This window comes from Microcaecilia unicolor, chromosome 3, assembly GCF_901765095.1.
Source record: "Microcaecilia unicolor chromosome 3, aMicUni1.1, whole genome shotgun sequence".
Taxonomy (NCBI): domain Eukaryota; kingdom Metazoa; phylum Chordata; class Amphibia; order Gymnophiona; family Siphonopidae; genus Microcaecilia; species Microcaecilia unicolor.
This window is the reverse complement of record NC_044033.1, coordinates 499,094,422-499,107,920: the sequence shown is the minus strand read 5'-3', so window position 1 is coordinate 499,107,920 and position 13,499 is coordinate 499,094,422.

Here is a 13,499-nt window from a genome sequence, read left to right as displayed (position 1 = left end):
GAAACAGTTTCTTCTTACCATCCCCACTTTTACAAAGCTGCGCCAGTGCGGTAATGCCAACAGCCCACTCAAAGTGAATGGGCTGCCTCGGCATTGCCGCACGACTTTATAAAAGGCGGGGGGGGGGGGGGGGCAACAGAGATAAAGAAAGATAGTTCAAAGAACAAGTGAATATGTGTAGTGCATTAGTGTTCCACAAATCTTCAATAAAAAGGAGTGAAACTACTCAGCTATAACAAACAATATTATTTCAGTAACACAATGTATCAGGTTTCTTTTGTCACATAGCAGCGTCTATAAAAAAGGAGGAACAAACCCCAGAAGAAACAAAGGTGTTATGTATCTTTGCACCTCACCTTTTCAATCACTGGCTTTTAAAATATCTCCATCATTTCAATTCAAATATCTTCTGTTTAATAAGTGTTTACCTTTTATATGGTTTTTACATTTTCATAAAAAATATATATTTCACTTAACTTCTGTGTACATTAGTCTCCCCAACCACTGGCTACCATTTCGTGGTGGCAATTCCCACTGCTTCAGGGGGTATTGACCTTTAGATAATCTAAAAAAAACAGAAGAAAAAATGAAATTTAACAATTTTCAAAATTCAAAAAGCACATAATATATCTAACACTCACTAGTTCAGGTACTACATCGACCTCTCCTTTGTACTTCTGAGGTTTTCTTCCTCCTTGTTTATAGACACTATTATGTGACAAAAAAAACCTCATACATTATATTACTGAAGTAATACTGGGCCCCTTTTATCAAGCTGCGGCAAAAGGGGGCCGGCGCTGGTGGTGGCATATGTTTTACATGCACGCTGAGGCCCCCTTTTACCGCAGCTGGTAAAAGGGAAGTCCCGCCTTCCTGCAGGAAATGGCCATGTGGCAAGTAAAGAACTTGCCACATGGCCATTTTGGGGGACAGCCTTACTACCACCCATTGAGTTGGCAACAGGGCAGTGCATGGCACTGCCCGATTACCACCGGGTACACTCTGATGCTACAAAAATAAGTACATTTTTATAGCACCAGAAATGATGGCGCACTAGTGATGGAAAGTACCGCCAGGCTGCTGCAGTAGCCCAGTGGTACTTTTTGTGTAGCGTGTAGTAAGCCCACATTGGGCTTACCACAGCTTAGAAAAAGGAGCACTCTGTTTGTTATAGTTGAGTAGCTTCACTCATTTTTGTTGAAGATTTGTGGATTAAAGAATTAAGGATGGCAGAACACAGTTGGCAGAGTGGTTTATCCTTCTCTGCAGATTTGATCTCCAGTTTGTTGAAGAAACCCTCCCTTAAGCAGATGGAGGGAAGTGATACACCAGACTTTTGTTGGAATTAATATATGGCTCTTTCTAAAAGACTCATTAGGGCTGAACTTCATGGAGCAACTCTCACTGAGTACTGTAAACATGAATACTTACCCCAAGGACTCCTATAATCAAGGAGCCTCGTATCTTTACAAAGAATGAAGGATTTGTCAATAAATGGATTTTGATTCTCAATAAATGTTCATTAGACCTGATGGTCTTAATTATTGAAAAAAAAAACAATGAGGTAGCCATGGATCTCAAAAAAAAAAAAAAAAAAAACAAGTAATAGAAAAGGTAGCAACATTTAAAGAAAAACTAGGTGTGGAAGAATTTGATAAAGAGCTTTTGGAATGGCAAAAGAAACTGGATTCATTTAGGATTTTCAGAAGGTGTTTGACAAAGTACCTCATGAAAGACTCCAGAGGAAATTGGAGAGTCATGGGATAGGAGGTAGTGTCCTATTGTGGATTAAAAACTGGTTAAAAGATAGAAAACAGAGAGTAGGGTTAAATGGTCAGTATTCTCACTAGATAAGGGTAGTTATTGGGGTTCCCAAAGGGTCTGTGCTGGGACCGCTGCTTTTTAACATATTTATAAATGACCTAGAGATGGGAGTAGCTAGTGAGGTAATTAAATTTGCTGATGACACAAAGTTATTCAAAGTCATTAAATCACAAGAGGATTGTGAAAAATTACAAGAGGGCCTTACGAGACTAGGAGACTGGACGTCTAAATGGCAGATGACGTTTAATGTGAGCAAGTGCAAAGTGATGCATGTGGGAAAGAGGAACCCGAATTATAGCTATGTCATGCAAGGTTCCACATTAGGAGTCATGGACTAAGAAAGGGATCTAGGTGTTGTTGTTGATGATACGTTGAAACCTTCTGCTCAGTGTGCTGCTTTGGCTAAGAAAGCAAATAGAATGTTAGGTATTATTAGGAAAAGAATGGAAAACAAAAATGAGGACGTTATAATGCCTTTGTATTGCTCCATGGTGCGACCACATCTCGAATATTGTGTTCAATTCTGGTCGCCGCATCTCAAAAAAGATATAGTGGAATTAGAAAAGGTGCAGAGAAGGGCGACGAAAATGATAGAGAGGATGGGACGACTTCCCTATGAGGAAAGGCTGAAGCAGCTAGGGTTCTTCAGCTTGGAGAAAAGATGGCTGAGGGGAGATATTACAGAGGTCTATAAAAACAATAAGTGGAGTTGAACAAGTAGACGTGAAGCGTCTGTTTACGCTTTCCAAAAATACTAGGACTAGGGAGCGGGGAGGGAGGCAAGATGGTGTCTGAGAGGGAGCTTTGAAAAGACGCTCCAGTTCTATCACCTATTTACCTCTTAAACTCCTGCTCGGCAATGCCCAAGAGGAGGGGCAGGCAAAGAGTTGGTCCCGCGGCTCCAGCTTCGCCGTCGGTTTCAACTTTGGAGCGTTACTTCACCCCGGGAGCAATGTCGGGAGCCTCTATTCCGCTGACGGTGAGAGCAGAAGAAGGAGAGCCGCCTCACCGTCTGGAAACTGAAACAACATTGAGCCCCGAGCAGCAGTTAGCCCCGCCTATGCCGGCAGATACGCCAGGAAGGGACCGAGAAATCCCTAGTACCCAGGAGGTGAAAGGGAAACTCGGCGCGGGACCCACCCTGGTTGAAACTCTGCCGAAAGTAACAACACACGAGGTGTTGGGACTGAATGACGGGAAGGACTTGACTCGAGACCATTCTTCAGAGGGAGCGGGGCTGTTGGAGCAACCTATCCAGATGGAAGTATCAAGTAAGTTTTTACTTACTAAGAAACCAGAAAATATAACGTTAGACGCCATTTGGGAGGCACTAAAGAAACTGGAAGCGTTGTTTGTACAAAAGCTTACCCCTTTATCAGATCAATCTCAGCTGTTGTTGAATAAAATACCAGTCCTAGAAGGACGAATACAAACTGTGGACAATTTAGTAGAAAATAATTCGCAAGAAATACGAAATTTACAACAAGTGCAAACCAATTTAATTAAAGAAAATCAATATCTACAGAACAAAATTGAAACCTTAGAGAATGCACAGAGAGCTAATATTCTTCGATTGATAAATTTTCCTAAGCAACCAATGATAGCTCCATTAATAACTTTTAAAAAATACTTAGGTGAAGTTCTGGGCATACCGGAAAAGGCATACCCACCTATTTCAAAAATTTATTTTCTACCACCTTATAAGAGAAAAGAGAATCAACAAGCATTACAACAAGGAAACGGAATCCCATTTGATACTTTGGATTTAAATCTGACTCAAACTTTGGAAGATGATAACTTGGGATTAATACCAATGACTTTAATTGTCTCTTTTGTACTACAGCCAGATAGGGACTGGATATTAAACCAATTTTTCCGTCATAGAGAACAGCTTTTTATGAACTATAAAATAAGAATGTTTCCGGATGTCTCTAGGGCAACCCAAAAACGGCGTAAAGAATTCCTTAAACTTCGCCCAAAAATTCAACAGTTGGGCGCTATCTGGTGGTTGAATTTTCCATGTAAATGTGTAGTTAAGTTGCATTCGGTCAAATATATATTTTTTGACCCTAAGCAATTTGGCTCCTTTTTGGATGCAAAAATAGCCTTACTGCCCTCTGATCAGTTAAGACAAATTACATCAACTCCGTGAATTATTAGGACTCCCGGAACTCCCTCTCATTCTCCAGTTCCTTAAGCAAAGAATTTGTAGGTTATTCTTTTGCCATTTCCTGAAAATATTAGTATACCTCCTGTTTTGTGGACTATAGATGAATAATTAATATGTTTAAAAATCTCAGCTTATATTGTAATATAATTTTCCTGTAACTTATTTTGTCCTTTGACCCTTTGTTATTTCAATGTAAGAAGGGAATTTGCTATTATTTTATTTTTCCTTTGTTAAATCATCTTTGCCAAACAAGATATGTTCTTGTAATTAATGTAAAATTCTAATAAAAAAAAAAAAAAAAAAGGACTAGGGAGCATGCAATGAAGCTACAAAGCAGTAAATTTAAAACGAATTGGAGAACATTTTTCTTCACTCAACGTGTAATTAAACTCTGGAATTCGTTGCCAGATAATGTGGTAAAGGCGGTTAGCTTAGCAGTTTTAAAAAGGTTTAGACGGCTTCTTAAAGGAAAAGTCTATACACCATTATTAAATTGGACTTTGGGAAAATCCACTATTTCTGGGATAAGCAGTATAAAATATTTTGTACTTTTTTGGGGATCTTGCCACGTATTTGTGACCTGAATTGGCCACTGTTGGAAACAGAATGCTGGGCTTGATGGACCTTTCGTCTGTCCCAGTGTGGCAATATTTATGTACTTATGGATCTTCAGAAAAAAAAACTGAAGAGAGATGAGGGTGATTACCATGTCAGAAAAGTATATCAATGGCAAAATAAAGAAAAATCTACTCCCTCTCAAAAAAGTATATTGTTTGATGGTTCCAGTGAGTCCTCTAGTGATTGCTCAGGATCAGAGGCAGATTCACAGCATACCCGTTTTTTTAGGGACAGGAAAAGGTCAAAGGGGAACCAGAAGATATCCTCAGCAACATCAACATCCAGACAAACCTCAGATGCATAAGCAGAGAGCGAAGAAAACGTAGTAGTAAATCTATCCACTTATGTTTTGTCTGAAATTAAACAGCAAGCTCTTATGAAAGGTCTTTCATATGTTCTGTCCTATTAATGACGGATTTGGAAAAGTTTTTTTAGAAATGACATCTTAAATGGTGATATTTCAAGGGTTCTGCACCAAAAGGAACAACGATGGATATATCATCTACATACGGTAATCCCCAATGGTCTCAATGGCCCTATCAAATGGAAAGCTTTATACTAATTCTTTGAGTAATTGTTAGATAATCACTTTAAATTTAATTGCTCAGACAAGCTGATTTTCCAGGAAGTGATGTCAGCTTAGAGAAGTGTTTCCTCTGCTTGAGTGTCTTTATAAGCAGTTGCCATTTTGCCCTGCATTGTATGCAATGAGGAAGATGTCTATATTTTGCATATCCTCTCCTGATGAAGCTACGAAACAGTGAGAATTATATGACTGTCGAGAGAGACTAACAGAGACTGATGAGAGATATAGAGATTGATTGTGAAAGTTTGAATGCTACTATGCTACGTGGGATCTTTTGAAAATCTCCCTGACACTATAAGTGTACTAGAGGTGTCTTATGGTTGTGAACCCAATTTTTCTTATGATTGAAGCTAAGTACGTCTTCATTTTTTGATTATATTGATTTTGTTCCGTAAGTTTTTCCCTCAATAGTATCTCTCTCTTCTCGTTTTGATATCATTCTTCCGATAATATATACAAGATGTTACTTTAATAGATATCACCTTTGTCCATTAACAATTGATTTGTTACTACGCCACCCCTTTTTTTTTACTGCAGACTGGTCTAGTGGTTTCACTCTGCAGGTGTTTTGGAGGTGGTGCTCAGCCTATGATGAAAGCCATTGTAGGTGTGTCCACTGAGTTGGTACCCTTGGCTTATGAGGCCTTTATTTAATATTCCTTAAGAAGTAACCTTTTGTTATACACAAGGTGCATATTTGTAATTATTTAGAGCATTCCTCTATAAGGTTTTTTTTTTTAAGCCAGTGATTGACAAGGTGAGGCGTAAAGATATATAACGTCTTTGTACTTCTGAGGGGTTTTCCTCCTTTCTTATAGACACTGTTATGTGACAAAAAAAAACCTCGTACATTGTATTAGTGAAGTAATTTTGGGTGTCTTTTACTAAGGCGTGCTCACGTTTTTAGCGCGTGCTAAAATTGTTGGTGTGCTAAACATTAGAGATGCTCATAGGAATGCATTGGTGTCTCTAACATTTAGCGTGCCCATAATTTTAGTGTGCACTAAAAACATGATTGTGCCTTAGTAAAAGGCCTTCATAGTTTATTATAGTGCATCATTGTTGCCATCTGTGGATGAATTATGCAGGTAGGAAGGCATTACTTTTCATATCTTAACAAATTCTGCTCCATTTATATATTTTTAAAATGTATTTCCTCCTTTATGGGTAAAAGTCCTCTCTATTTTTTAAAATGTTTTTTCTACCTTTTATATACAAATATTTGTTTTTGAAGATTGTATTATTTTTTATCCTACCTTTCTTTTTTCCTCTGCCTTTCTTTTCCCCCTTCCCTTAAGCTCTTATGTCCATATTTCATTTCTGTAGCTGTCCTGATTAGGCATCAATTTTACATAAAATTAAACCTCTGAAGTAGACCTGATGCCCAAAAATATCATGCTATTGGTTTGTGTATGGACAGCTTTATGATTTTATATTTTGTTTGGAGTTGATGCATTTTATGTGCAAAGTGTAGTTTTAAATATTTTGGATTGAAAGCTGTTTATTGCAAGGGTCTTCGCTTCTATTAATTTCCCTATTCTTTTAAACATATATGCCAATCTACACTTGTAAGAGCTACTGTTTACATGTGGGAATGCCTCTAAAATAAGGGTCTAAGTGAACCAGGCCACTGTACTGCATCTACTGTTGTATGTATGTGAAGCTTAGATGCAGTATAGCAGACATCAAGGGCATTGCAAGCAGGTCCAACAGCACTCTCAGAGATCCATTTGCAATAGAAGATGGCCAGACAGAATCTCCAACAGAGAAGTCTTCTAAAGGTGCCAGATTTATACTGCAAAGGACATGGTGGTGAAGGATCAGATTTTTTTCTACGCAGGCATGTCATAAGGGTAGGGGACTCTTCAATTACCAGATACTGGAATGGAATGGGTAGATGTGAATCACTTGTTTACTCTTTCCAAAAATACTAGGACTAGGAGGCACGCAATTAAGCTACTAAGCAATAAATTTAAAACAACTTGGAGGAAATATTTCTTCATTCAATGTGTAATTCAATGCCAGAGAATGTGGTAAAAGCAGTTAGCTTCACAGGGTTTGAAAAAGGTTAGGAAAATTTCCTAAAAGAGAAGTCCATAAGCCATTATTAAGATGGACTGGAAAATCCACTGCTTATTTCTAGGATATGCAGCATAAAGTCTGTTTTTACTGTTCTGGGCTGTTGGCAGGTACTTGTGACCTGGATTAGTCACTTGGCGTGATGGATCTTCAGTCTATCCCATTACGGCGCTTATGTTATATGTTCTATAGTCAACTGGAAAATAAATCCAGATTACAAGGAATGTCCCATCTCAGACTGAAGGATGGCCTCAAGCACTACATTAAAACCTCTAAAGTAGACCTCAACAGTTGGGAGACATGTCCTTAAACATGATCAGATGGAAGCACACTGAGCAGATTTCAACATAGTGTCTAAGGTGACATTTGGAACTTTTATCAGGGTGGCGACTCCTAATATGGAACCTACCATTGTGTTGCTATAATTTGGGTTAATCTTCCCAATATGTATCACTTTACACTTGTCATATTCAACTTCATCTGTCATCTAGATGGTCAGTCTTCCAGTCTAACAAGTCCTTCTGCAGTTTCTTGCAGTCTACATGCAGCTTAACAACTTTAAATACTTTTGTGTCATCTGCAAATTATGATCACTTAGCTCATCATTCCTATTTCCAGATAATTTATAAATATGATAAAAAGCATCGGTACCGGTATACATACCTGTGATATATCACTTAACTTTATGTTTACTAAGGAGCGTTAGCGTTTTTAACATGCCTTTAAAGTTAAGATGCATTAAACACATTTAATGCATGTCTAAAACACTAACGTGTCTATAGCGTGCCTTTGTAAACACAGGTATTAGTGTTTATTTGGGGTCGATATTCAAAAGGTTTATCTAAGCAAGAGAAGGTCTGACCCAGTTAAACACCTCTGAGGCATCTGGCTGCTGATATTCAGCAACACGTAAGAAGGTAGTGCCGCTGAATATTACCGCTAACCAGCCATCTCCTTACTGGCTAGGTTAGGGCAGGCGTAGGTGTGGACCAATGGTCTTACAGTGCAAGAAATGAGTAGGCACCACTAAATACTTATTGAGGTAAACAAATGCCCAAACAAAAGAGCCACTGTAATTGTTAGTCGCCCTTTTGTGTGTGTATTTGCTTACATCAATAAATAATTAGTTTTATCCTCTGGTGTCTCCTCATTTTGTGTACTAGAAGACCATTGGTCCACCTCTACACTTGTTGGGTTTTTTTTTTTTTCAAATAGGGGCTTTTCCTACTCCATTCTCCTTCCCCCTTTCCCCCTCCATTTTGTGTAAAGGTTATTAGATTGTAAGCTCTTTGAGCAGGGACTGTCTTTCTTCTATGTTTGTGCAGCGCTGCGTACGCCTTGTAGCGCTATAGAAATGCTAAATAGTAGTAGTAGTAGTAAGTGTGGGCCAGGACAGAGTTAAGAAGGACAAACTTAGCCAGTAATATTCGGTATGCTAACCAGCTAAGTAAGGGGTCCTTTTACTAAAGTGTGCTGAAAAATATCCTGTGCTGGTGTAGACGCATGTTTTGAGTGCATGCAGATACATTTTTCAGCGCGTCTGTAAAAAAGGCCTTTATTTATTTTTGCCGAAAATGAATATGCGGCAAAATCAAAATTGGCATGCATCCATTTTGGGTCTGAGACCTTACAGCCAGCCATTGACTTAGCAGTAAAGTCTCTCGCATTAACCATGCGGAAATCGCCTACGTGCGTCACATCGGAGTTACCGCCCAATTTTCACTGCATGCCAGAAAATAAAATATATAGGCTTTCTCCTAAAGCCAGCCAAATCTGTATAATCGAAAGCCGATTTTGGCCGGCTTCAACTGCTTTTCGTCACAAAGCCGGCAAAAGTTCAAGGGGGCATGTTGACAGTGTACCGAAGGTGGGACGAGGGCATGGTTAAGAGATGGACAGCTTCTGCCGATAATGGAAAAAAGAAAGCCGGCCCTGACGAGCATTTGGCCGACTTTACTTGGTCCCATTTTGTTTACAACCATGTCTCAAAAAGGTGCCCCAACTGACCAGATGACCACCGGAGGGAATGGGGATGACCTCCCCTTACCCCCCCCCCCCCAGTGGTCACCAACCCCCTCCCACCCAAAAAAAATATATATAAAAAACATTTTTTTGCCAGCCTCTATGCCAGCTTTCGCAAATCTTTGAAGACACAACTCTTCAACAAAGCCTACTAAATACATCCTAATAAACCATTCCTTAAACTACTCAGGTGCATCAAAACACCCTTTCACAATACCTCACCTAACACCTACATCTAAACCGTATACCTTCAACTGATTATTGAATGTATTTAAGATAATGTAATGACTGCATCATAACAACACTCTGTAAGCCACATTGAGCCTGCAAAAAGGTGGGATAATGCAATAAATAATGATAATAATAATAATACCCAGCTCCATGACAGCAGTATGCAGGTCCCTGGAACAGTTTTAGTGGATGCAGTGTACTTCAGGGAGGCTGACCCAAGCCCATCCCCCTTACCTGTTACAATTGTGATGGTAAATGGGAGCCCTCCAACCCCCCCCAAAACCCACTGTACCCACATGTAGGTGCCCCTCTTCATCCTTAAGGGCTATGGTAGTGGTGTACAATTGTGGGTAGTGGGTTTTGGGGGGATTTGAGGGGCTCAGCACTCAAGGTAAGGGAGTTATGTACCTGGGATTAATTTGTGAAGTCCACTGTAGTGCCCCCTAGGGTGCCCGGTTGGTGTCCTGGCATGTGAGGGGGACCAGTGCACTACAAATGCTGGCTCCTCCCATGACCAAATGCCTTGGATTTGGCCGGTTTGAGATGGCCGCCATTAGTTTCCATTATCGGCGAAAACCAATGGTGGCCATCTCTAACGCCGGCAATCTCTAAAGGCGACCCAAATGTTGAGATTTAGCCAGCCCCGACCGTGTTATCGAAACGAAAGATGGCCGGCCATCTTGTTTCGATAATACAGTCGAGTACGCTGCTTGATGGGGCCAGCGTTAGAGATGGCCGCCCTTATAGATGGACGGCCCTATTCGATTATGGCCCTCTATGCAGCTTAGTAAAAGGGCCCCTAGGTGCATAGAATTAGGACAGAAAACCAGCTGTCCTTACTGTATGAGTCAAGTTAACCAGGCACCATTTTGAATATTAGCCGGTGCTGCTCACATACCCAGATGTTCAATGTCAGGAGCCACATATGCCCTGGCACTAAATATCTAGGTTAGGTCATCTGCGGCTAGAAGCAACTTGCAAGCTGCACACCGCAGTGGTATGACTATTTCCCTATTTCTTCTATGTTATTGTTTTATGGCAATTTTAAATGGTTGCATAAAAAATGCTATTAATACATATGTAGAGATACACGAATAAGCAGTGATTTTAGAAGAGGTACTACTTGTACCTGCATATATCTGGCATGTGTTTAGGTCTGATTTCTGTCTGCTGATTTTCTGCTTTTTTTAATGTAAAGTAATTCCACCTGACTAGGGTGCTTCTTTTCCTTGATTGTAAATCCGCAGTGAATCCAAACGGAGATATTGTTGAATATACTGTAAGTCACCTATAGTGTTTCCCAAACCTGGCCCTGGAGGCACCCCAGCCAGCCAGGTTTTCAGGATGTCCACAATGAATATTCATGAGACAGATTGCCATGCATTCCCTCCACTGCATGTGGATCTGTCTCATGAATATTCATTGTGGGTATCCTGAAAACCTGATTGGCAGGGGTGCCTCCAGGACCAGGTTTGGGGACCACTGACCTATAGCATAGTATAGTATACCCCAACATTTCACATGCAGATTAGAAGGCAGTATATTCTGAACATATTTTGGACAGAACTTAAAATAATATTTCTATTTCCTAATTTGCAATAGTAGTCCATATATACTTCAAACATTGTCTTGTCTTGTCTTGTCGGCGTACCTAGGGTTCTGTTCTTGGTCCCCTCCTCTTTTCTATCTACACTTCTTCCCTTGGTTCATTAATCTCATCCCATGGCTTTTCCTACCATCTCTATGCTGATGACTCCCAAATCTACCTTTCTACCCCTGATATCTCACCTTGCATCCAAACCAAAGTTTCAGCGTGCTTGTCTGACATTGCTGTCTGGATGTCTCAACGCCACCTGAAATTAAATATTACCAAAACCAAGCTTCTCATTTTCCCCCCCAAACCCACCTCCCCGCTCCCCCCATTTTCTATTTCTGTTGATGGCTCTCTCATTCTTCCTGTCTCCTCAGCTCGAAACCTTGGGGTCATCTTTGACTCTTCTCTCTCCTTCTCTGCTCATATCCAGCAGATTGCCAAGACCTGTCGTTTCTTTCTTTACAACATCCGTAAAATCCGCCCCTTTCTTTCCGAGCACTCTATCCAAACCCTTATCCACAACCTTGTCACCTCTCGTTTAGACTACTGCAATCTGCTTCTTGCTGGCCTCCCACTTAGTCACCTCTCCCCTCTCCAGTCAGTTCAAAACTCTGCTGCCCGTCTCGTCTTCCGCCAGGGTCGCTTTACTCATACTACCCCTCTCCTCAAGACCCTTCACTGGCTCCCTATCCGTTTTCGCATCCTGTTCAAACTTCTTCTACTAACCTATAAATGTACTCACTCTGCTGCTCCCCAGTATCTCTCCACACTCGTCCTTCCCTACACCCCTTCCCGTGCACTCCGCTCCATGGATAAATCTTTTTTATCTGTTCCCTTCTCTACTACTGCCAACTCCAGACTTCGCGCTTTCTGTCTCGCTGCACCCTATGCCTGTAATAAACTTCCTGAGCCCCTACGTCTTGCCCCATCCTTGGCCACCTTTAAATCTAGACTGAAAGCCCACCTCTTTAACATTGCTTTTGACTCGTAACCACTTGTAACCACTCGCCTCCACCTACCCTCCTCTCTTCCTTCCCGTTCACATTAATTGATTTGATTTGCTTACTTTATTTTTTTTTTTGTCTATTAGATTGTAAGCTCTTTGAGCAGGGACTGTCTTTCTTCTATGTTTGTGCAGCGCTGCGTACGCCTTGTAGTGCTATAGAAATGCTAAATAGTAGTAGTAGTAGTAGTAGTAATTTACACCTGCTCTGAGATATATGGACCTGGGCTTTGGATCGGTGATTTGAATCATGCTTATATCTTTGGTATTGATGAAACCTCCCTCTGTAAAGTGGTCTTCAGTAGGACATGGTTTCTGTGTTAAAAAAAAAACCTAGCATTTGGTTTATGAGACCTCTCTGTAAAGCAGTTTTAATAAGATGTGTGTGTGCTGTAAACGGGATGTCAGTTGAAATGTACCTTTTTCTTGTTCTCCCCAGCAACCTCACTCTGATCTCAGAGTGTATTATAAGAGAAGGTCACAGCCACATTCAAATTTCTGAACTTACTGTGTTAAAAGGATCACTAGCTGTGATCAAATTGTACATGTGAAACAAGTATAACTGCTAAACGTAAAAGATTAGGGTATGATTAATGAAAAACGCAAACTGTGCAGACATAATGGAAGTGTTTTTGATAATCAGGCAAATGTTTCACCCTGACTCCTAGACAGGACAAGTGAAATGGCCCTAGGAAAGATATGTGAGTTTCAGGGATGGGGAGTGGGAGGTGAAAACAAGGAAAGTGGATTGTGGATTGGATTGATTAGAATAAATGGTTCACTGAAAGGCCGCAGTTGCAGAGTTTAGCCCAAGCTTGTCCAACTTTTTTCTACTGAGGGACACATTTTACCTTTAGTAACATTCAGAGGGCCAAAACATGCATTGTCGTATTTTACATAAGTACATGCCATACTGGGAAAGACCAAAGGTCCATTGAGCCCAGCATCCTGTTTCCAACAGTGGCCAATCCAGGTCACAAATACCCGGCAAGATCCAAAAAAATGTACAAAACATTTTATACGGCGTATCCCAGAAATAGTGGATTTTCCCGAAGTCCATTTAATAATGGTCTATGGACTTTTCCTTTAGGAAGCCGGCCAAACCTTTTTTAAACTCCGCTAAGCTAACCGCCTTTACCACATTCTCTAGCAACAAATTTCAGAGTTTAATTACACGTTGAGTGAAGAAAAATTTTCTATGATTCGTTTTAAATGTACTACATTGTAGCTTCATCGCATGCCCCCTCGTCTTAGTATATTTGGAAAGCATGAACAAACGCTTCACATCTACCCGTTCAACTCCACTCATTATTTTATAGACTTCTATTTTGCCACATGTTTTGTCAAATAGTGGTGAAATATGACGGTGCAG